Here is a 24039-nt window from a genome sequence, read left to right on the forward strand (position 1 = left end):
GCTTATAGATTCTAGAGGAAGCTATGTAGATGCAGGGCCCTGAATTTGCCTATCATCCTCCAGCTGTTGGAAAATGTCAACCCTTACCTCAAATTTACTAATATTCACCTTGTTGACGTGGGAATATTTGCTGAAGAGATGCATTTATGATAATAGTCTTTGAAGTTAGACTGTGGGGTTGCTGGCTTTTCAGAACCCTGGAAGGCTGAGACATGGATATTTTCTTAAAGAGACATATTTAGGGAAAAAAAAAGGAAACATATTTAGGAAGACCTTACTTTCTCTTAACAAATAAGTAATGTGAATATGCTCTTATTCAGTTTTGTTCAAGAGACAAAATATCTAGTATTTATAAACATCTGCTAAATAGAAACATATAGATTTTCATGTTAAGTCTTCTAAGAGTACTTTGTAAGTGTGATTACAGGAGAACAATGATTAAAAGCCTGAGTATAAAACAGTGGGTATTTGAACGTTTTGCAATTCTGACAGAAATTTACTTACATTAGAATATCACAGGAAGCTGTGTATGATGAAGGCACCCAGAGTCTAGTGAGAAGTCGTGTAGCTGTGTGATACCCCCAAAAGAACTGTATTATCATGGTACTTCCATTAAGCTCTATGTAGTTGGTTAATGAATCTGGAAATTACATTATTTCCATGTATTAGTTTTCTGGGGATGCTATAACAAAATTCTACAAACTAGGTGGCTGAAACAACTATATATTTTTACAGTTTTAGATGATAGAACCATTTAAGGTGTAGGTGGGTTTGGTTTCCTCTGAGGCTTCTATCCTTGGCTTGCAGATGGCCGCCTTCTTGCTGTGCCCTCATATGGTCGTCCTTCTGTCTATGTTGTTTGTTTCCTAATTTCCTTTTCTTTTAGTGACATCAATTATATTGAATTATGACTCACCATAACGACCACACTTTAACTTAATGATCTCTTAAATCCCTATCTCCAAATAAAGTCTCCAAATACAGTCATGTTCTGAGTTACTGGGGTTAGGGCCTCAACATAGGAATTTGGGAGGGACTCAATTCAGTCCTCAACACTCTATGAGAACTCTTCACACTAATCCATAACCCTTTCGATGTGCTGTACTTAACTATGTGCTGCATGCAATATTTATTGACATATTTTAGTTGGATGTCTATGCAATATCCATTTATCTCCTCCCCTTCTTCAAATTACCAAGATATTCCCTTAGTTATCCATCTGTTAATGATGGTCAGTCAGTATATTCTATTCTCTTTATTTTTTTTAAAAGTGTATTTATTTGAGAGAGAGAGAAAGAGAGAGAGAGAGCATGAGGGGGAGGAGCAGAGGGACAAGCATACTCTATGCTGAGCAGGGAGCCTGACCGGGGATTCCATCCCAGGACCATGAGATCACGACCTGAACTGAAACAGGGTCAGACACTTAACTAACTGAGCCACCCAGACACGCCACGCCCCCCATTCTCTTTAGATCAGTTGCTGTACGCCATTCTCTTTGGCCAGTCCCTGGTGCAGTGCTGGACACATGATCTATGCCAGCCCAGTTACTATATACCTATATGTTTCTTTCTTTTACTGTGGCAGGTATTTTTTCTTTTGAATATGGACAAGAAAGCATGTAATCTTTGGAGTTGTTGGCAGCCATCTTGTGACTGTGGAGGGGAGCCAGGTCTAAGATGATGCTGTAGAAGGAGAGACATGAAAAGAATCAAGACTCTTGTAGACCCCATTTATCTTTTTAATCAAACCATCCTTGAAATTAACCCCACATCTGGACTTTCTCACTATGTAAACCAAAAACTTACCTTTGTTGTGTGGGCCATATTCAGCTTGGTTTTTTTTTGTTTGTTTGTTTGTTTTTTGTTTTTTGTTTTTTTGCAGCTGAATGCATTCAGATACTTTATGTTTTTCCATCTTTCAGAGACAACCTTCCATCAAATCAATAAATATTTATTGTTCATCTACTCTGTATGTGCCAGTCACTCTACTAGATGCAAGACACTATTATACACATCAGATAACCCTTATTTTTCTTAGCATGCAAGTCTACTTCAGGAGATAGAATTTCATTAAATAATCACACAAATAAATGTAAAATTGCAACCTTTCTTGGGCACAAAAAAGAAGTCCACCCAAGGATATAAAAGACTATAAAAGGAGGAGTTCACTTAGTCCTTGTTCCAGGTCAGGTTTCCCTAAGGAGGGAACATTTACCCCATAATTTGGAAGAAAAGTACCAGTTAATTAGATGACAGAAAGGAACAACATGGATGAAGTCTATGAATAGGAAGGAAGATGGTACAGCATTTAAGGAACTAAGTGAATGCCAGGATGTGTGGCTCATGTAGGGAGGGTATGGCATGGTATTCTTTTAAAACAATACTTGTTGCAGAATCTGAGATCTAGGACTTCTCTCATGCTATCTTTTTGCTTGAAAAGAAAGTTACGATTGCCACATTATTGAAATTTTCATTAAATAAACCCCAATTGCCAGAAAAAAATTAGGTGTCATTAGTTCGTGGTGTTCCTTACCTCAAAGGTGAGACAACAGATACTCCTTGTAAATTTTATGCTGAAAACAACTTGGACATTTCTTTCTCCACTTTACCTGGAAATAAATCTGGCATAGTCAATATATGCAAGGATTAGTGTAGAGTTTCTGTGTGTACATAGACATTTGTGCGTACGTGTGTATATGTGTTTATAGACGTGTTTGTGTTTATTTTTGAATGTGTGTGAGTGTGTGTATTTATGAATGCCTGTGTTTCTATGCTTATTTATGAGTGTATGCATATGTGTTGGATATGTGTATATATTTATGAATGCGTGTGTATGTGCGTGTGTAACAAAGGCACTAGATAGAAGCTTGGCTCTGTCCCTGCTATGGGCCCCGGCCTAGGCAAAGATATATAGTTATTTTCAGAATCCATTATTATAAAGGGATTTTCCTGTAAGATTGTCAAAAGGTTATATTAGGACACATGGAACATTTACCAGATTCTTCAAAGTTTATTCCAAACATCATCATCAGTCCTTTCTGGCTCCTTCTCTCTGGACTCCCACAAGAACATTTTAAGCCTGTCGATCTTTCTGCCAAGAGTCAAGTTCCAAGGGCAGAGAGAAGTCTTGGTTGAACAGAAAACAAACTCTGGACTGACACTTTGAGGACAGATCCTTAATTTCTTAATTTCTTCTCTCCAAGAAATCCATTTATGAGTGATATCTTTCTTATAGAAAATGTCTGCAGCATTGCCTTCAGGTTCCTTATGCAATAAGATATGAGGAGCATGGTCTAATGGATGTAATGGGAGATTCAGCAGAAAGAACTACTTGAGAGGAAAATAGTAGGCAACACCTTTACAGATACTTTACAGATCCCCCAACTTAATCACATAGTGGACATGTTTTGAGAAAATATTTTCAGCTATTATATGCTGTGAAGCTGTGAATAGCTATTATATGCTATGAAGTAGAAGGAAATATCAGAAGCTATACTTTCTGTTAAGTATGCTATATTTCCTGAGTCATCTAAGACAACTATGTTATATTTAGTTATATAGGTAAATATGAAAATAGTACATGAGCTATTAAAATAACAGTTTGAATAGAAAAAGAGCAATGCTGCCTGGCAGGAGAATATTGATAAATGAATCCTAGAAATCAGTCATGTTAATTCAGAGAAGAAAAGCATTTTTCCAGCTATAGAAAGCAGTGTCATTATTAAGAACAGACAGAAACTGAATTTAACAAATGGAAAAGATTTATGAATCAGGATTACACATGGCTGCTAGCTCAAGAAAACCCTCTGAACAGCGGCTTTCATGCACAAAAGTCTAGGAATAGGCAATCCACAGTATTAGGAGACTCCCTAGTCTTTTTAAATTTTTAATACATTCTCTCTTGAAGATTTTATTTATTTATTTGTCAGAGAGAGAGAAGACAAAGGGAGAAGCAGACTCCCTGCTGAGTATAGAGGCTGATTCTAGGTGCAATCCCAGGACCCTGGAATCATGACCTGAGCCAAAGGCAGACACTTATAACTGACTGAGCCACCTAGGCATCCCAGGAGGCTCCATATTCTTTTCAAGCACTCACATTCCTTTGATTTTCCTGCCTTACCACATGTGGTGTGTATGGCTTTCACCCTCATGGTCACAAGGTGGCCGCTGGACTTCTACTCATCATGTCTCCCCATTTTCCAGGTAGGAAGACAGGAAAAATATAAAAGAACAAGGAAAATGTTTTTCTCCTCATGATCATTTGCATTTTTATTTTTTGATAATAATCTTCCTCAAGGACTTTGGTGTGAGACTTGTTGTATGGCCTCCTCTAGGTGCAAGAGCGGCTGGGAAGTCAAGTATTTTCCTGTCTAGATTTAAGAGTAGAGGAAAGTGAAGAATAGGTTGATAAAGCTGTTGAGTGAGCCAACGTATAACATCTGCCTCAAGGGTAACTGATCTTTGCACACTGTCTCTAAGTCTGGACTGCCAAGGGAAAAAGTCCAGGGTATATTATAGGGGGCAGTAACTAAACATTATTGGTTTAAACACAGGAAACACTAAAATAGTAGTGAGAGAAATATTACAAAGATGGTTGGTGCCTGTACTAGGGTGAATAGTGTACCCTCAAAATCCATGACCATGTGAGGGTGCCTGGGTGGCTCAGTCAGTTGAGCATCTACCTTTGGCTCAGGTCATGATCCTGGAGTCCTGGATAGAGCTCTGAATGGGACTTCCTGCTCAGCAGGGAGCCTACTTCTCCCTCTCATCCCTGTTCATGCATGTGTGCTCTCTCTCTCTATCAAATAAATAAAATCTTTAAAAAAAATCATGACCATCTAGAACCTCAGCATGTGACCTCAGGGCATGGCCCTGCTGATAACTTGGTTTTGGACTTTAAGCATTTAGAATTGTGAGACAATAAATTTCTGTTGTTTTAAGGCATTTGGTTTATGGTACTTTGTTATGGCAATCCTAGGAAACTAATATAGGGCCCTACTGTGAAGTTCATAGAATATCAGATTTAGAATTGAGTAATTATACTGTCAACCAGTATCTCAAAGTGTTCTCAAGTGTCTTAGAAGATGTTGGAGGATGTTCTGCAGCAAATGATTTTGATGGAGAAATAAATTTGAGAAGTGCTTCATATCTTAGCTCTAACCTGGAAATTCACACTGAGTTTTTGGGACATCAAAGGTTATGAGAAGTAGAGAAATTAACTTTATTCTGTTTACCCTATATTTTTCAGGTGTATTTAATCACAGATTACTGTTTTCCCCTCATCAAACAGCATGTAATGTGTCCAGATACCTATGTGTTCTGAGGATCTTGGATGAGAAATACTAATGTAAAGGACAAGTCCCTGAAGGCGTGGTATGACCAGTGTAACATTTAGGACAAGGGATCCTGCAGAAGTGTATAAGATGACATGGAGAGGAAAGGAGCAGAAAGCAGGGAGAACAAGTCACAACAGGGAGGGTGGTGGTGACAAGAAAAAGATTAGTGAAGGGGTGCCTGGGTGGTCCAGTTGGTTGGGCGTCTGCCTTCACCTCAGGTCATGATCCCAGGGTCCTGGGATGGAGCCCCACATCAGACTCTCTGCTCAGTGGGAAGCCTGCTTCTCCTTCTCCCTCTGCTGCTCCCCCTTCTTGCGCTCACTCTCTCTCTGTCAAATGAGTAAATAAATAAAATATTTTTTAAAAAAATCAGTGGTGCAGAGATAACCAAGTGAGAACACACAAGGTGTGAAGAAGACATTAGCTGAACAACTCTTTCCTATTTACAAAACAATGACAGAATTAAACAGACCTTTTCTTTAAAAGATTTTATTTATTTATTTGACAGACAGAGACCACAAGTAGGTAGAGAGGCAGACAGAGGGCGGCAGGGTGGGGGGGCGGAGCCGGGGAGCAACCTCCCCGCTGAGCGGATAGCCTGATTCAGGGCTCGATCACAAGGCCCTGAGATCATGACCTGAGCTGAAGGCAGAGGCTTTAACCCAGTGAGCCGCCCAGGCGTCCTTAAATAGACCTTTTACGGTGAAATTTCTTTTGTGAAATTTTGTGCAATTATGGACTGGCATTCATTGTAGCCCTGTAGGAATTTCATGATTATTTTATTTTTTTAATTTTGGTTTCTTTCTTTTACTAGACATATGTAAAATATATTTTTCTATTTTACCTAAATATGAGTCCTTTAAAATAAATTTATTTCCTTACTTAAAAGAGAGAGAGAGCGTGCACACGTGAGTAGGGGGAGGGGCAGAGCGAGAGAGAGAGAGAATCTCCAGCAGACTCTCCGCTGAACATGGAGCCTGAGGAGGTGCTCGATCTCATGAACCTGAGATCATGACATAAGCTGAAACCAAGAGTCAGACGCTTCACTAGCTGAGCCACCCAGGCGATGCAGGTGGCATTCACTTCTAAGCAAGGTCTAGTTATCGGTAAATTAGTTTAAAAGGTTTACCTAAAAAACATCTGTCATAAACTTGTTTGTACCACCTCCCTTACTTAACATCTGTCTAAAATTAATATCAGAATATTCTAGGCTTTGATGACAGGTAATTCTCTGGAACTTTCTGCTGCTACTGCACCTAACAATTCTAAGCCATGGTGGTTACTCCAGGTTGAGTGCTATAGATTTGTTCTATCCCTACTTGAGGGAACAACTGAATAAGAAATGGCAGTTGCATTTTAAACTGAGGTAACATTTCGAAATGATTTAAGAAACTTGATTAATGACAACACAGACTTTTAAGATTTAGTCATTAGGAGACTTGTTTTTACCTTTTTCATGTTTGTAACAGGTTCTAAATAATGTTCCATCAACCTATTATAAAGCATTTATAAATGGCATTGCATAGAATTATTTACGTGTCTCTTGAAAATGATAAAACACTTCTTATAATAAATTATTATGGAAAAGGCAATGCTATTAATCATTCATTGAATGTTAATAACATTTGTCAATGTTTATTTCCCTTAAAGTGGCAAGAAAAATAGATATTTCATATTGAAAAATATCAACTGAAATAAGGATTTTACTTTTTTCAGATTTGACTCTGGACTGAAACAGATTTTTACCTTTTAAAAATTCTAGTTACTGACATTAGTATATATGAAAAGAACATGTTTGCATGTTTTATGATACAGTCTCCACAATAAAGAAGTCTGTGAGAATATAATACATAAGGAAAAAATTAAAGTTGAATTATTCACTCTAATTTTATTTTCTATTTTTTTATGCAGTATAATTTTAAAACATCCTTTGTATTCTTTAACAAAGAAAGGGTCTCTAAATACTTATTCACATTCTTATTTAGTGTATTTATGCCATCTTCTGGTGATGATCAGTTAAGTTGGAAATATTCAAATTAATAGGTCCTGATAGCATCAACTACTTTGGTATTTTCACACCAAGGAGAAGCTGGAAGTAAAGTCAAATTTGGGCGAGACTGAACAAAAGAGCCTCATTTTGAACTGTGCTTTGTTGAGTTTAGATCTTCAGGAATATAGAATTTTGTATGTATGGCCTCTTTTTCATGACAGATATTTTCTAACACAAGTAAAGACTTCATGGAAATATACTATGAGTTTCACAGAAAGGCTTCTCTGTAGAATTCCTCAAACTGAAAACTGAAAATCGCACCTTATGAATCAGATGATCTAGGTTCATATTTTCCTCTGTGTTTATTTCCCTTTGATATTCTCTAACTCAGGTCTTTTAAAGCCCCTTTCAGTGGAAAAATCAAGGGGTTCCAAAGACCCTCTTTGAGAAGGTAAGCTTTAAGATTCCTGAATTCTGCTTCATCTGGAACAGCTCCATGTTAATTGAATTTTTTGAAAATGTCCAACTGAAACCACTACTTTAACCTTAAATAAAGTCAATAGTGCTGTGAGATGTTTAGAGATTTTTGTAGCTATTCAGGAGTTTCTCTACTTGTCTCTCTTCCAACCTCCATTTCAACCCTCAACCAAGATGGTGGTCTGTATAGTAACAAGCAAGAAACAGAATGAATTTCAGGAAATATTTTGGGGTTTTGAGGTACAGTCATAATTGCCCTCTGGGAAATTCTCATTCCATTACTATTGGGTGTTTTATTTTAATAGGAAGGTCATAGTTTTCTTCCCTAATTGTTCAAAAGTTGTAGACATGGCTGGCAAAATAAGAAGTATGGAGAATTGAAGTGAAGTTTACAGGACATTCATTCTGGATTAATATAATTATAAATTAATTCCTCAAGGTAGATACCTATGATCTGGAAAAGCTATCATTTAACACAGCATCAGATAGGCCCAGAACCAACTGATTGGTGAAATATGTATGAAACTTTAAAGTATTTATAAGCACAAGTTCTGTTTGATTATTATATGGTATAATGAATCCCTCAGTTCTTGGTTTAACATTATTTAACTAATTTGTCATATTTTTATTAAAACACATATATTTGCTGATATGATTTTATTCAGTAAAAACATCCAAAATAACATTTTTAAAATTTTTTTAAGATTTTATTTTATTTTTTTATTTATTTGACAGAGAGAGGGAGATCACAAGTAGGCAGAGAGGCAGGCAGAGAGAGAGGGGGAAGCAGCCTCCCCGCTGAGCAGAGAGCCCGATGCGGGACTCGATCCCAGGACCCTGAGATCATGACCTGAGCCGAAGGAAGAGGCTTAACCCACTGAGCCACTCAAGTGCCCCCAAATAACGCATTTTTATTATGAAAAATTTAACCATTGTTATTGAATGCTTACTAATTTCTAGGAAGTACACTAGGTACTTTACATACATTATTGCATTTACTTCCATTTTGTTTAAGATTTTATTTATTTATTTATTTATTTATTTATTTTTTATTTATCTATTTATTTATTTGACAGAGAGAGAGCACAAGCTGAGGGAGCAGCAGGCAGGGGGAGAGGGAGAAGTAGTCTCCCTGCTGAGCAGGGAGCCCAATGACGATGCAGCATGGGGCCTGGGATCACGACCTGAACTGAAGGCAGTTGCTTAATGGACTGAGCCACCCAGGTGTCCCTATTGCATTTAATTCTTAAAGCAATCCTGTTACCTATTATTTTACTCACTGTAGGCAGGGGTTATATAGATTTGTCAGATTAAGGATCTATCAGTTCTATAGATATGACCATTGATTTTTTTTATGATAACCAAAGTAATTTAACAACTCATATTTGAGCATTATCATGCAATTTGCAATATCCTGGCCTATTAGTAGATTCTTTTTTTCTCAGTAGGCATAATGGGATATTTTCATATTGTATTATAAATAAATTTTCCATAAAATATGAATGCTCTATATTAGAAATAAAGAACAAAAACATAAAATGAACATCGTAAAACATCAAAGTAATCCTATTTTAATTGATTAGACTAATATTTTATAATGTCATTGCTCATATCAATCACTGTTCTCATTTTACATTTGGATATATATGTTCTAAATATTAATACACAGATAAATATATATTGGTAGCTACATAGAATATGTATAGATTTTAACTAGGATCACATTAGTTTTATCACATGATATGCTTTTAAAAACTTAAGGTTAACTTTTCTTATATAGTGAGAAATTACTTGAAGCCACAATTTCTAATGGTTGTATTCCATCATATTAATTAAATTATCTGTTTCTAAATATTTATTTTCTGATACAGTACTTGATTTCTGCAACCTTAATTTGCAACCTAAATCCTGTGCTCATAATCTAAAATTTTATATCTGTACGGTGCTGTATATAATGCTCTACATGTGTATGTTTCATTATGTTAAAAATTGTGATTAAATCATATCTATATAATCTAGGGTAGTATAATTTTATTTGAAATGGAAATATGATAAAGAGTTTATATCATATATCTTGTTGACTAATGTTAATGGCAAAGTGGTCATGGCTTTCAGGTGAAGAATTGTCCTTAGGACTTCAGTTTAACAAGTTAGAGAAGAAGAGAAAAGGTGAAAGGAAATTATCAGCTATCATAAACCAACTCAGACACTCTGTAATTCCTTAGTTCTTTGATCCATAGCTAAACATACTTCTGCTAATCCAGAATACTTTCTGAATGATGACAAACATATTCAGGTACTAGTTAAGTCTACTTTTATAATGAAGTTACTTTTTTTTTTAAGATTTTATTTATCCATTTGACAGATCACAAGTAGGCAGAGAGGCGGGCAGAGAGAGAGAGGAGGAAGCAGGCTCCCTGCTGAGCAGAGAGCCCGATGTGGGGCTTCATCCCAGGACCCTGGGATCATGACCTGAGCTGAAGGCAGAGGTCTTAACCCACTGAGCCACCCTGGTGCCCCTATAATGAAGTTTCTTATTTTCATATTGAGTTAGTCCTTTAGAATTTTTTGAGCTTTTTTTTTTTTTTTTTTTGCAGAGTAAATATGTGGGGGACAGAATAACCAGAACTGAGTATGAGCCATCTGTTATACACTAATAATTTTAAGGTATTCAGTGATGCCTTATTTAATGGATTTTAAGTTTGCTTTTTTGTTTTAGGAAGAAGCTTCGTTACTGACAGAATATAGTGTCATGAGAAAAGAATGGAAAAGGTGATATTCTGCTTGAGAATGCCTTCACATACACCTGATCGTATGATACTCTCCTGCACACCCATTAAAGCCAACTTTAGAGAGAACTTTTAATACCAGATGAGGAAGTTAAAACTAATATAAGCCCCATTGCCAGTGTTATGTTGATTCCAGATCCTCCTTTTTTGGTTCTGTCAAATGCACTGCCTTGTAACATTGTAACAGTGTTGATAATGACAAAAATAAAAATCAGGGTAATATGGCTTCAAGTAGAGGGAAATAAAATTGAGTGATTTAGATGAGGCTAAGTTATGAAAAGCCTCAAAAATTGGATGGAGTGGCGCCTGGGTGGTTCAGTTGGTTAAGCAGCTTACTTACTTGTGATTTCGGATCAGGTCATGATTGTGAGATTGAGCCCCGAGTTGGGCTCCATGGACAATTTAAGTTCTCTCTCTCCCTCTCCCTCTGCCCTTCCATCTCTTCACCGCCCCCCCCCCCGCCAAAATTGGATAGAAATGTCTAGAAGTGGTGCAGCAAACAAAAGAAAGACCTTTAATTTGGCAGAATGAAAATATTTTGGGAAAGATTAATCAGGGATAGTAATTTTATCTTTTAGTTGCTAGAACCTAAATAAAATATTGAATTACATAGATTAAGAACATCCTATATTACCAAGTAAGTTCCCTTAATAGAGCATAGAAGCAACCTATATAGTGTATTCAATCATCAGTCATCAATAGGACGAGTTAAATCAGTCTTCAATCAAGTAACAGCCTTAAGCCCAAGAAAATAAGAATATCACAAAGTAACAAATCATTCAAAAGGGGATCAGGAAAAACATGAATTAATAGAATATAAACTGTCCTAAAAATTAGGAGTCTTACCTAGTTTATACCACCATCTGAAATGGCTTTCTTAATTCATTGGGCCTTATGGACCTACCGTGGAAAATGAGGGAATTGAAAATCATTATCTTGAAAGTTTCACCTTGCAATATTAATGTATTTCCCAATTCTAAGATGCACATTTTCCACATTTTAACTTCTCTGAAATCAGGACATGTCTGTATCTTCCAGTTGTCATTGTCCAGGTACCAACTATGTTGTATTTGTTGTTGCCTGCTCATATGCACTCTTAGTCATTGCTTTTAATACCATTTCAGCTGAATTATGTTACTAAACAAACATGTTGAGTTTCATTGCTTTACACTTTTATCAGTAATTATAATATCATGCATTTTGGAATATAGAATTATTTGGCCATGAAAATACAGCACTGGGGTGCAAATTTAATGCTATTAAAGAAAATATTTATCATTGGGGGAGTGAACACCATTTCATGGTTTTGTGCAAAGAAATATAAAAATGCTTCATGAGACGGAAGAGAGAGTCCCATCATGAGTAGACGTTGCTGTTGTAGGTTTTGTTACATTCTTTTGGAATTACCTCATATACTCCAAGAGATGTCACTTTAGGCAAGAGAAATTTCCAAATCTCTTGGAAATAGAAAACTTCAAAGCAAAAAAAGCTTGTATGACTAGATCATGCTAAAGCAACTTACAAATTGCTTTAAATTAAAGCAATATATATTAATTTAGATTGTGCTCTATTTCTTCTTCAATTGTTTTAGTGAGCCTTACAATTGATGCTGTTTTAGATCTGAAGAAACTCGATATGTGATTCTAAGCAGCCAAAACGGATTTTTCAAATTTCAGGCATTATCTCACATATTTTACTCAACATGTATGATTCTAGATCTCTTATGTAGTTGACTCTTAAGTTATGCAGAGTCTTAAAAAATTGCTCTAAATGCACACCAGATTGGAAAAATAATTCTGTTTTTTAATGGGAGGAATATAAGTTTTAGTTTCTACTTTACAATGTCTGCATAAAACTAGATATAGAATCAACATTATATCCAATTTTATACTTAATATCACAAGGAACTTGTGAGCAAACTCTAAACAAATGGACTGAACCACTAAGGATCATTAATTGAGTTGCACTGACAGCTGGGAATCATTAGAAAGAGATTTTCTGCCCTTAATTCAGTTGTAATTATCACACACAAGAAGTTATGATCAGAGGCTAAATGTCATCCCTGCATCAACAGTCTTGATAAGTTTTATAACTTTCAATCAGTTTTCAGATTCCAAATGAAAAATCCCAGATTACCCTCCAATTATGAAGTGCCATCAGATTCTCTAATGCCAGAGTAAAGTAGGCACAGTCCTTACCTACATATTACATAGAAGGCTAAAACTGTGAAAAACTGCTTTCCAACGTATGTGTGTTTTAAATAGCCAACTCTGCAACATTTTCCTAAGAGTTGCTTTTCTGGGCTTTGTGCGTCAGTTATTTTTCTTCATGGATGCAGCAGTGTTTTGCAATTATTGGCCATCTTTTACTCCTGATTTCCCTTGTAGAAGATTGATTAGCACAATCAGTCACTGGAAAGCAATTTTCATCACCAAAGGCAGCTTCTTTTCTCTCTTGATTAGCAGCCCTGCTGCAAGTTATTCAGCAGAAATAGATAATCCGCAAGAACACTGCCAGACGAACATTCTGATAAGAAAAAGAGGGTTGAACCTGAATATTGCTGACAGTATCCCCGGTAGACAATTGATCAAAGAAGCCTTGCTGCCTCTTGTTTTTGTGATACTATTCTTTTATTTAGACAACAGGGCCTTCAGTACTGGTTTTTGTTTTTCTCGCTTCCGTATGAATCTGTGCATCTTTGAGAACACATATTTGCCCGTGATCTGTGTGAAGTGATCATCACAAGCCGATGATTCCTTATTTCCACATGTATTCTGTCAGCCACACTAAAAGCAGTGAGTGTCTGTCTGAAGGAATAAGTCAAATAAAATTCAAGTGAACCAGATAATTGTTTATTCCTTTAAATTATGTACTGTTACATAATAAATCTTAGCTCTCCAATTTCCATTTAAAATCACTTTAGGGAGGAAATATTTGTGTTGTTAGAGGGATAAAAGGGGGAAGTTCAGCAGTTCTTTCTTCTGCTGGATTTACTTTCTCTGCTCAGAAAGAATAATGCATGTGGAAGCAGCAGAATAGAGGGGAGAAGTTAATAGATTTTGGAACCGTCCGTATTGTGTAGTAGGTCTACGTAGGTCTACTACAAGCAGGGCTACATAATAGCTGTGTGGCCTTGGGCAAGCGAATTAACATTTCTGAATCTCCATTCTCTCATCTGTAAAATGAGCACAGTCTTGTCAGCATTAGAGGTAATGTATACAAGAAGCCCAACTCAGAGTAGGTTCTCAGTAAATGAGAGCTTTTAATTACCTGCATCTATATCGACCTACCTACCTACCTATTTATTTAGGCATCTAGATAGGTAGATAGATAAAATAGCAAAAAGACTAAGTTGAAGCTCTACTTTCCTGTCCCTACCTGGAAGTGAAAGAGATAGAGAATCCTCATCTAAACATTTAACTTCACCAGTTTTAGCTCACACAGTGCTGAAATTCTAAGTTGCCCAAGCAGTGCTACATCAGATGATAAAACAATCTGGCCATCCAAATCCAAATGGAGAGCCATTTCATTTTTTAGACTTTAGTCTCTAAAGAAATGGCTATGTATGTTTACATAGACCCTTTCCAAAAAAGGTCTTAGATCTAATTTGTATGATATGTCCCCAATCATAACATCTTATAGATTTATGAAAATAAATGCCATCCCCTTTTGTTCTTGGATCTGTTCTTCATAAACTAGAGTGATCTCCTTAAAATGTCAAGTGGACCATGTTAAGTCCTCCCCAGAACTTTTCAAGGATTTCCCATTATACCTAAAATACTATTTTGAATCCTTTGGGAGCGGACCTTTGCCTTCCTCTAAACGCTCTTTGCACTCACTCCATTGCCGTGCCAATGCCCTGTCTGTGCTACTCCTTCTGGGCCTCCTTTCATTCCCTCCAACACTCAAAGGTCTCACCTTAAGGACTTTGTTCATCTTTCTCCTTGCCCTTTCGATACTTGGCTTCTTCTCATCCTTGAGGACATGCTGCACATTATTACTTTTCAGAGAGGCCTTCCTTGAGTCTTCAGTTGAAATTAGGTTCCTTGTATACTTTAGCAATATAAATTTACACTTTATACAGCACTCCTCATGGCTCTTCTCTGTGTCTACTTACGTGATAGTGTATTCCCTCCAGACAAGTCAGTATGTCTGTGCATGGGCTTTATCTGTTTCACTCAACACAGTATCCTTAGAACCGAGTGCAGTGCCAGCATTTCTCAAAACAGATGAATTAATGCTGTCTCAAGTCTCCTTTAAATGGACAGGATAAATTCAGTCAATGGATCTGTTAAAAATAAATATATATTTCTCCCCTTCTGAGGATCTCCTGTCCATATGGCTTTGTTTTGCTATTTTTCTTATTCAGGTGGTTATATATGGTTGCTATAGATACTGATATTAATCTCTGAAATCTTTTCTATAACGGAGTAAGAAAATAGTGTCATTAGGGGAAAATGGTTTAATTGATGAATAGAGGAATTCAGGGAATGTCAAGAGGACAGAGTGCTATTTGGGGCCATGGAATATGGGAGAAATCTCCTATACCAAGGTGATCAATGGATTTGAAGGATAAGCATATCCAACATGCAATTTAAATTTACTTGATATACCATGTTTATACATTTTTCAGTAGAATGCTGTTTAGAATCATATTCTATTCACATTTGGCTTGGGCCCTCATGGAGTAGAGTGTATGTCTCATATTAAGTTTTCCCTTAGGATGGAAGAAAAGGAACACTCCTGAGACACAGAGTAGAGGATAAGAATTAACTCTTCTCTAACACCCCTACCAGGAATTTACAAAACTCCTTGATGGGATATTGGACTATCTACAAGGATCTGAGACCAATATTACCTAGATTTTTTTTAAAGGCCCTAGACTGTGTTTCTAACAAAGAGCTTAGGGTTGTTAAGCTTAAGGACATCATATAGTTGACCAAGGGCTACAAATATAACTTATTAAAAACAAGCTTCAGATATTGATGTTAGAAATGTTTTCTAGGAATTATTTAATAATTCTGTTAACACTGTGTCATCTCTGCCATAAAATAGGCCATAAGTCCATTGAAACCACATGAAAACAAAAAAAGACCTATTTGTTCCTAATGCTTTACAGTTTTCCAGGATCTAGGAAGACAGCTTTGTATATCTGTTATAACGTTTTGTAACTGTAACTTAAAAAGTATTATATGTATGTAATGAGCTAGACAATAAAATGTTTTTTAATTGTACACATATACATACATACACACTCAATAGAGATAGAGATATACACATATCTATGCATGCATATATATAGTATATATTACCTGTATCAAAATATATCTAGTAGAAGTATTATAAATGATTTCCCAAGATAACTCCTAAATGTATAGATAATAAAGCTTATCATTAAATTTATCTAACCATTTATAATAAAACCTAAATCTCTAGCTCTAAATCTCTAATGTTTGTTCTAAATGAACAGCTCCAGCTGGTATTTTTATGTTCTTAACATTAGAAAATTATACTTTTGTCACAGAAAATTACAAATACTGAGCATAGTTAAATATATTCCCAATCCCAGTTTCTTTAATCCTGAACATTTAGCATATTTCATCCCTGAATTTTTCTCTGTAAGCTTGGTATTGGTTGTTGCTCCTGTTTCTTCCTCCCTTTTCTCCTCTCCCTCCTTCCTGCCGTCTCTTTCTTTTTTTCTTTCTTTCCTCCCTTCGTTCTCTAAGTTTGTTATGTTAAAAATGTGTTTTTAATTCTGTTTACAATATAGCTCTTAAAAAATAAAAGGAGTCTAGATATTTCAAGGCAAAACAAACTCAAAGTCCACTCATGAGATACTACATGTATCATGTGAAAGCAACAGTCTGATCTCTAGGTTATGAAAACTAGAATCAAAAAGTCACTACAAAGAAAACGTCCAACTTTCCTGCTTGGCAAAGTTTGGGTGCAATTCTGCAAAATGTTTAATAAGCTGAATTTTCCCCATTGTGTCACAAAATGACAAAACTGAAATCCATGCTGGGGAAGTTTCAATCTAAATCCATAGCTACACAAAACACCATACAAAACACAAAACATTATACCTGTTAGTGTAACAATATTTTCTTAGAGAGTGGGAGGGAAGGCAAAGTGACTACAGAGAATGAAAATGCGGGAAGAAGAAATAGTGTCTACTAGATAGCATAAACTAATGGTGAAAAGAAAGCCTCAGTATATCTCCTAAGGGTGGTAAGACTATACTTCAACTTTGGAACATTACTTTAGACAGAGAGAGGAAGGGGCACCTGGGTGGCTCAGTTGGTTAAGTGTCTGCCTTCAGCTTAGGTCATGATCTCAGGTCATGGTCTCAGGGTCCTGGGATTGAGCCCCACACCGGGCTCCTGCTTGGCTGGGAATGTGCTTCTCCCTCTCCCTCTGTCCCCCCCCCCCCCCGCTTGTGCTATCTCTCTCTCTGCTTCAAATAAATAAATAAAATCTTTTAAAAATTTTTAAAAAGATGGGGTGCCTGGGTGGCTCAGTGTGTTAAGCCACTGCCTTCAGCTCAGGTCATGATCTCCGGGTCCTGGGATCTAGCCTTGCATTGGGCTCTGCTCCGCAAGGAGCCTGCTTCCCGCACCTGCCCCCCCCCCCCGCCTGCCTTTCTACCTAGTTGTGATCTCTGACTATCAAATAAATAAAATCTTTTAAAAAATTTAAAAAAGAGGAAGAGTTTGAATCATTGCAGTTAAGCATGAAAAGTGCAAATATGATAGAATAAGCCCAATGGAGGATTCATAAAACATGTTTGGAAAAATCTGTTTTATTTGCCCTGATGAAGAAAGAGTAAGTTTCTCAATATCTGACATCCTTCATGGACTGTTGTTAGCAAATTAATAATAACACTCCTACCTCTGCACTTACTAATTAGGACTTCTGAACAAATGTGGATTATCCCAGGAAGTGAGGTCACCAAGTAAATCTAAACCATTTCTTTCAGTCATGTTAACCTTATCCACTCTATTCTCCTTTATTTTTTTTTAAGATTTTATTTATTTATCAGACAGACAGAGATCACAAGTAGGCAGAGAAGCAGGCAGAGAGAAGGAGGAAGCAGGCTCCCCACCGAGCAGAGAGCCCGATGAGGGGCTCTATCCCAGGACCCTGGGATCATGACCTGAGACGAAGGCAGAGGCTTCAACCCACTGAGCCACCCAGGCGCCCCTATTCTCCTTTATTTTTATTCTCCTTTTTTTTTTTTTTTTTTTAGCACTTGAAGACAAGAGATTGAGTTGGCAGATACTGTTTATGGATCCCTGAAGTTGTTGACAGGTAAATCTCAGTTTTATTGAAACTTTGATAGTAAGAATAGGATTTGCAGACTGAGCAAGGATATTGGAAAGGTCCATATTAGGTGTTTTGTGAGGGGCTAACAGAGAAGCCCCTTAGTTTCTAGTTGAGTTGTAATTTTCTTCATATAAAGTTGTTCATTTATTTCTGTTTTCTCATGTCCATTCAAAACAAGACTGTTAGCTTCTTTACTTGTTTTATTCCCTTCTGTTTGGTTTTCTTGAGACACTCTATTTTATTTGGTAAGGATGTCCTCTTGACTCCTACTACAGGAATAGGTTATTTTGCTGCTATATTCCTGAAGGTATAGGTGGTTGGTTTACAAGGCATGTTGAAGACTGGACTCTAGGGACAGTAGGCTTTGGTCATGGAGAAATGGTTGGTTGTGTGGCACTTTGAGACATGTTTATACTCGATGTACACCCTGAAATTTCACTCACATTTACTTGTGGTACAGAAACTTCACTAGCCTGAGTGTTGGTCACAGATGTTGCTGTTGCAATTGGAGCAGAACTGTTACTGTCCCAGGAGCTGTCAGGACAAGTCAGTGGACCTGTCTTCAGAGCAAGATTCCAAGAAATTTAAATTAAGAAAGATTCCATAGAAATTTCTAGAAGGTTAATGCATAGGCATGAAGTTATCACTGTCCACTGAGAAGTAGAGACTATGGTCACTCAGACCTACCAATCTTACATCTTCTGTTGAAAGATTTTTCCTTTTCTGAGGCACATGATTAGATAGTATTGAAGTTGATTTGTTTCTACATGTGCTACAGCAACTTTCGCATGAACTTCAAATAGTTTGCTACTTACGGCATGCCTGTGAACTGTATCTGTGAACAACTGAATATCATAGGGTAAAGTAACACTGAGATTATCAGAGTTTTTTTATTTTTTAGACACTGAGTCAATCACCTCTATAGTATGAAATTTTTTCATATTCTTTCTCATCCTCCTTTTCAGTCTTACTGTGGGCCAGTTTTCTCCTTTCCCCTGGATAAAATTTCTGACATGACTTCTAGTTTTTCCAGTCCCTCCTAAACAATAAAAAAATTAATCTCTTTAAAGCACTGACAAGTTCAATATCATCTCATAATGACTCAACTCCAGTCTAGTGGTATAGTTGTGGTATTTCAATTGCCAAACTTATTCAGAGTTAAGTTTTCTCCCTCCTGAGCACAGAGCTTCTTGAGTATTGGAAGCTCCTAACAGGAAAGGACAGAACTATCAGTGTCTTATCTTATCTTCATTGTTTGTTGATTACTATATGGCTGACCCCAGGGCAATGGTGAAAAGGACTGGAGCTTAAGTGGCTAGACCAGTTGGAATCTGGTGTTGGGGCACTTTGGCGATAGTCTTTCCTTCCTAAGGGGTGCATTTACAGGGTTCTTAGCAATTTTCCTATTGGAGACCTCCCACTGCAACTCCTTGGTGGGAGGAATGCTTTTTGTCTGGTTGGCTATATCCAAACTCACCCTTGGCCTCTGGGCTTTTAGCTCTTTATAACTGGGGTCCCTACGTATTTCCAATCGATCACCCAGGTCAGAGTTAATACTGATAAACCCAGATTGGATCCCTTTTTTCAAGTTCATGTTTGGTCTCCAGGAAACTGCACCTCTCCTCAACCTTGGTTGAAAGAGGAGCTGGCTCCCGGGGCAACCCTCTCCACTCTGCCAGCAGAGTGAGGGACAGTACCAGCCAGAGAGCTTGCCTTTAGAACTAGTAGGCAGGAGTCAGAGCTTTTCCTCTCGTTCCTTGAGCTCTTGCAAACACACTTAAAGATTTTCTTATCGATCTCAAAGCTCCTATCACTTAAGTTGAGGGAAGGTGAAGCACAGCACAATTAAATATTTCTTGAAATAAATCCTCTCACCACTACCCTCCCCTACATTCCCACCAGCATGGGTAAAATGAAAAAGAAAATACCAAGGGTTAGTAAAGATGGGGAGCCCCTGGAACTCTCATATACTACTGGTAGAAGTATAAATTGGTGTAATAACTAGAAAATGCTTTGGCATTATATACTCTAGCCAAACATGTCTAATCTCTGTGACCTAGCAATTCCACTCTTGAGGCATATATCTAGCAGACAAGCAAGCATATGTTCGACAAAAGCATATTCATAGAAGATTTATGTTCTACATACATACACAACAACACACACAAATATATCAAAAACACAATATTGAGCAGATGAAGCCAGGCACAAAAGTATATATACTGTATGACACTATATAAAATCCTCAACATAGGTCAGGTTACTCTATGTTATGATAACAGTCAAGAATGGTGAGGAGATTGGCTGGAAGAAGCTTGAAGGAGGAATTGTGGCACTGGTAATATTCTGTTCCCTGATCTGGTGCTGGCGTTCTGCGCAAATTTAGTTTCATAAGATTTTATTGAGCTGAACTCTTAACAATAAATGCACTTCTCTTTTGAATGTAATACTTGAGTAAGAACTATAAAGCAAAATAATACCAAAACAAGCCAACAAAAATGAAATTAACTGTCTTGACTTTTTAATCTCACCCTCTTATCTGAAAGGAGATAGGTGATCTGTTAATTGTGTAACACTCAGCATTGGGCCACCCTCTTTGCAAATCCTGCATAGATGAGCCAGCCCCTTGGCTTAGATCAAGTGGTTACCAGGCAACTATTGTTCTCTTCTCAGCCTTTGTGGCCTCTTTCTGAGCCTACAGGAAGAACTGCATTTATCATCCTGTGACATAAATGATATGCTTGGTACAAAGCTATCAGAAACTTAGGGACCCAAATGAAGGCTCTGCACATGCTCATTGGCACAGACTGTAGGTCACAAGGTGCCCAAAACCTTAAAACAATAAAACCTTACCAAAGGGGACCCAAAATGACAATGTTTCTACGTTAGCCTTAAGGGTTACAATTCTAGACTCAATTCTGCCAAGATCTTTTGCTAATATCTCTCTTAATTCATATGGGTTATGGATTGACACAATGATGAAACAATTGGGAGGGCTTTGTGGAAAATGTGTCAGAGGGGAAAAGAGATTTATGCCATTAGCCTTTGTTAATTCTTTTATCATGATGTAGACAGGCTCTCTGAAATGAGCAAATTTTTAAGGTTCTTTGAGTCTGGTTATTCTTTCTCATATCCACATACATACTCTGGACCCAAAAGAGGCTGCACTGATTCAAGCAGTGCCCAACTATCAGGAGATTTGGATAGACTCTCTGAAACTGAATTACTAGTCACAGGCATGAAGATTTTCATGTTTCAAGATGCACACTGACAGATTGCTTTCTATTTGGCAATGTCACTAGCAACACACGGTATTATCAAATTTCCCAAATCTCTACTGACACTGGGTAGTATTATTTACTTAAGTATCTGCATATATTATATGTGTATATGCATATATGTATATATGTACATGCACCCACATATCTCTGATGGAACTTTCATAGGTGGAAATGGCCTTCCTGACATTTTAAATTTAAAGAGAGAGAAAGCATAGTGGCCATCATTTTACCTCCTACTTTTTAGGAAAAATCTTTTCAGCACAAAACGACCATTTTATTGAGTTGCTGTTATTCTAACAAAATATAAAACTGAGCTTCTGATCAATCTCTAGCAAAGAAACTCTATAAAGGAACATAAAGACAGTGGTCTCAGCTTCCTCAATTAGTTTAAAAATTGACAATTACATTAATCTCAGAGGACCTTGGTAGATACTATCTGAAATGGTATTCATTCTTTTGTTCAGAGCATTGTCTAGTGCCAAGCTAATGCCAAAGTAAATTATTAGCCATTATTTTTTCTTTCTTTCTATAGCTGGAATATGGAGCAATTCCTGCAGGGTTTTTTTTGGGGGGGGTATGTAGTTTATTATAACACATGTTGTAATTTCAGAACATATTCTCTTATAACCATCTGAAATTATTATTATCATTATTTACGATACCATTTCTGAATGGGAAAATTTCTTCAGATATACCGAGGAAAATAATGGAGCTCTTAGAATTTTCTATTTTAGTATATTATGAAGCAATAAGACACTTGCTTTATAAAACTTGCTTAGAATCTTAATAATGCTTTTTCAAGATGCTTCATACTTTAAGAGAAGCTAGATTATTATAATAGAGCTAATGATTATTCATTAGTTAGTTAGATGTTAGTTAGATGTTAGTGCTAACATCTTTACTCATATTTTCATACTCTATAAAATACCAACTTTTAAGAGCTTTTTTGAGGTATACTTACATACCATACAATTCACCCATTTTAAGAGTACAGTTGTTTTTTAGTAAATTATAGAGCTGTGAACCATTAACCACAATCTGAAATAGTCCCATTTGCTCAGTTAAATTCACTCCACTGTCCTACCCTCAGTCCTTGGCAAAGACTAACATGTTTTCTGTATCTATAGATTTACCTTTTCTGGATATTTCATATAAGTGAAATTACATAATACATGGTCTTTTGTATTGGCTTCTTGCATGTAGTTATTTTTTCAAAGAATCATCTTTGTTGTAGCATGCAGCAGTAACTACTTTTTTGTTGCTGAATAATATGCTTTTTGGGAATACCAAGTTTTGTTTATACATGTATCAATTGGTGAACATTTGGGTTATCTTTAGTTTTTGACTCATATACAATACTGCTATGAACATTTATGTTTAAGCTCTGTGTGGATATGTGTGTTTATATCTTTGGGGTAGATACTTAGGAGTGAGTATCCTGGGTAGTATGGTAAATTATTCTCTCCACTATCACAACTCACACAGCTGTGATGTTGGCCTTCCTTGATCGTTTGCCTCCAAGATACCTATTGTTTCAGATTGTCCCTGCATGTGGGTTGCCAGATCTGATCAGCTTCCACTGGCAGTAAAGCTCCTGATTCTCATGGCTTGCCCACTTTAATAGAATCACCATCCAGAATGAGCTTAATTGGGGGCAGGGGAAAAAAGGGAGGAGGTACAGTTGAAATGCCATAGACGGACGTTTGTACCTGAGGCCTGAATTCAGCAGTTTTTCAAGCTTCTCAGATCGTTATATGCCTTTGGTTAATTTGCAAACAATGTTCGAACGTAACTGTTTTGACAATTTGTCCAGTTGTGTGATTGTGTGTCGGGTAAATCTGCCAATCCCCTTACTCCACCATTCTGGAAGTCTTGTCAACTTCTAAATACCAGTTTTTAAACTTTTTTAAAAACAAAACTATAGAGGCACCTGGCTGACTCAGTTGGAAGAGCACACGGCTCTTGATCTCAGGATTGTGAGTTCAAGCTCCACATTGGATGTAGAGGTTACTTAAATACGTAAAAACTTAAAAAAAAAAAACCAAAAATATCAAGGCTTCTTCTTTAGGCACATATACGTTTTCATATATAGATTACTGAGAATCTTAAACATTTTTCATAAAGAGCCTTAGGAAAAAATTGCTGTACGAGTATACATAGGGTAGATAGTGTTATTTCATGGAAATATGCTAAGTTTAGGATGCAATAAAATATGAAGAACTTTCTTTTTGTCATGCTACCTCCCTGTAAAGGAATAAATATGAATCTTTACCATGCACCAATAATGGGGCAGTACTAATGTTTTACATTGTTTAGAAATCTTCGTTATCCTACTCCCAAATAATCCAATCCCCCTGCACACACCCACACACATCTTGCCATGAGTAGTGACATTTAATTAATTATGCACATGATTTCCAATACCTAATTTTGGATTAACTTACTAATGTCAGTGGGGGGCTCCATATATGCATAGTACTGGCCTGTTTCTTCTGGGAAGAAAAGGTAATGACAAGAAGATTCTGGGCTCCACTGCTGGGCTCCCACAGGCTATTTAAAAGTATTGAAGTAATGTTCACTTGGAAATCTCTCATTATAAAGTCTTTCTCTTTCCACCCCACAATGCCCCTCTCTGCTACACACACACACACACACACACACACAGTTTGTCAGTTAATTGCCTGTGGCAAAAGTTAATGTTCTAATAAACTAGGTATTAACTGATGTAATGAGTGGTATCATGTGGGTTATTGCCATTATAAACCATACTTAACAGTTTAGAAAATCAATAACATATTAAACAAAGGTTAGTGCTTCTGGAAGAGTTCCTTGGCAAACAGTTGT

The 24039-nt window shown here is 36.8% G+C and overlaps 1 pseudogene; it reads right to left on the reverse strand.

The window, feature by feature from the left end:
• The window catches only part of LOC106006737, a 74141-nt pseudogene that overhangs the window by 41142 nt on the left and 8960 nt on the right, over positions 1-24039 (reverse strand).

This window comes from Mustela putorius, unplaced genomic scaffold, assembly GCF_011764305.1.
Source record: "Mustela putorius furo isolate JIRA1106 unplaced genomic scaffold, ASM1176430v1.1 tig00003836_pilon_pilon_pilon, whole genome shotgun sequence".
Classification (NCBI taxonomy): Eukaryota; Metazoa; Chordata; class Mammalia; order Carnivora; family Mustelidae; genus Mustela; species Mustela putorius.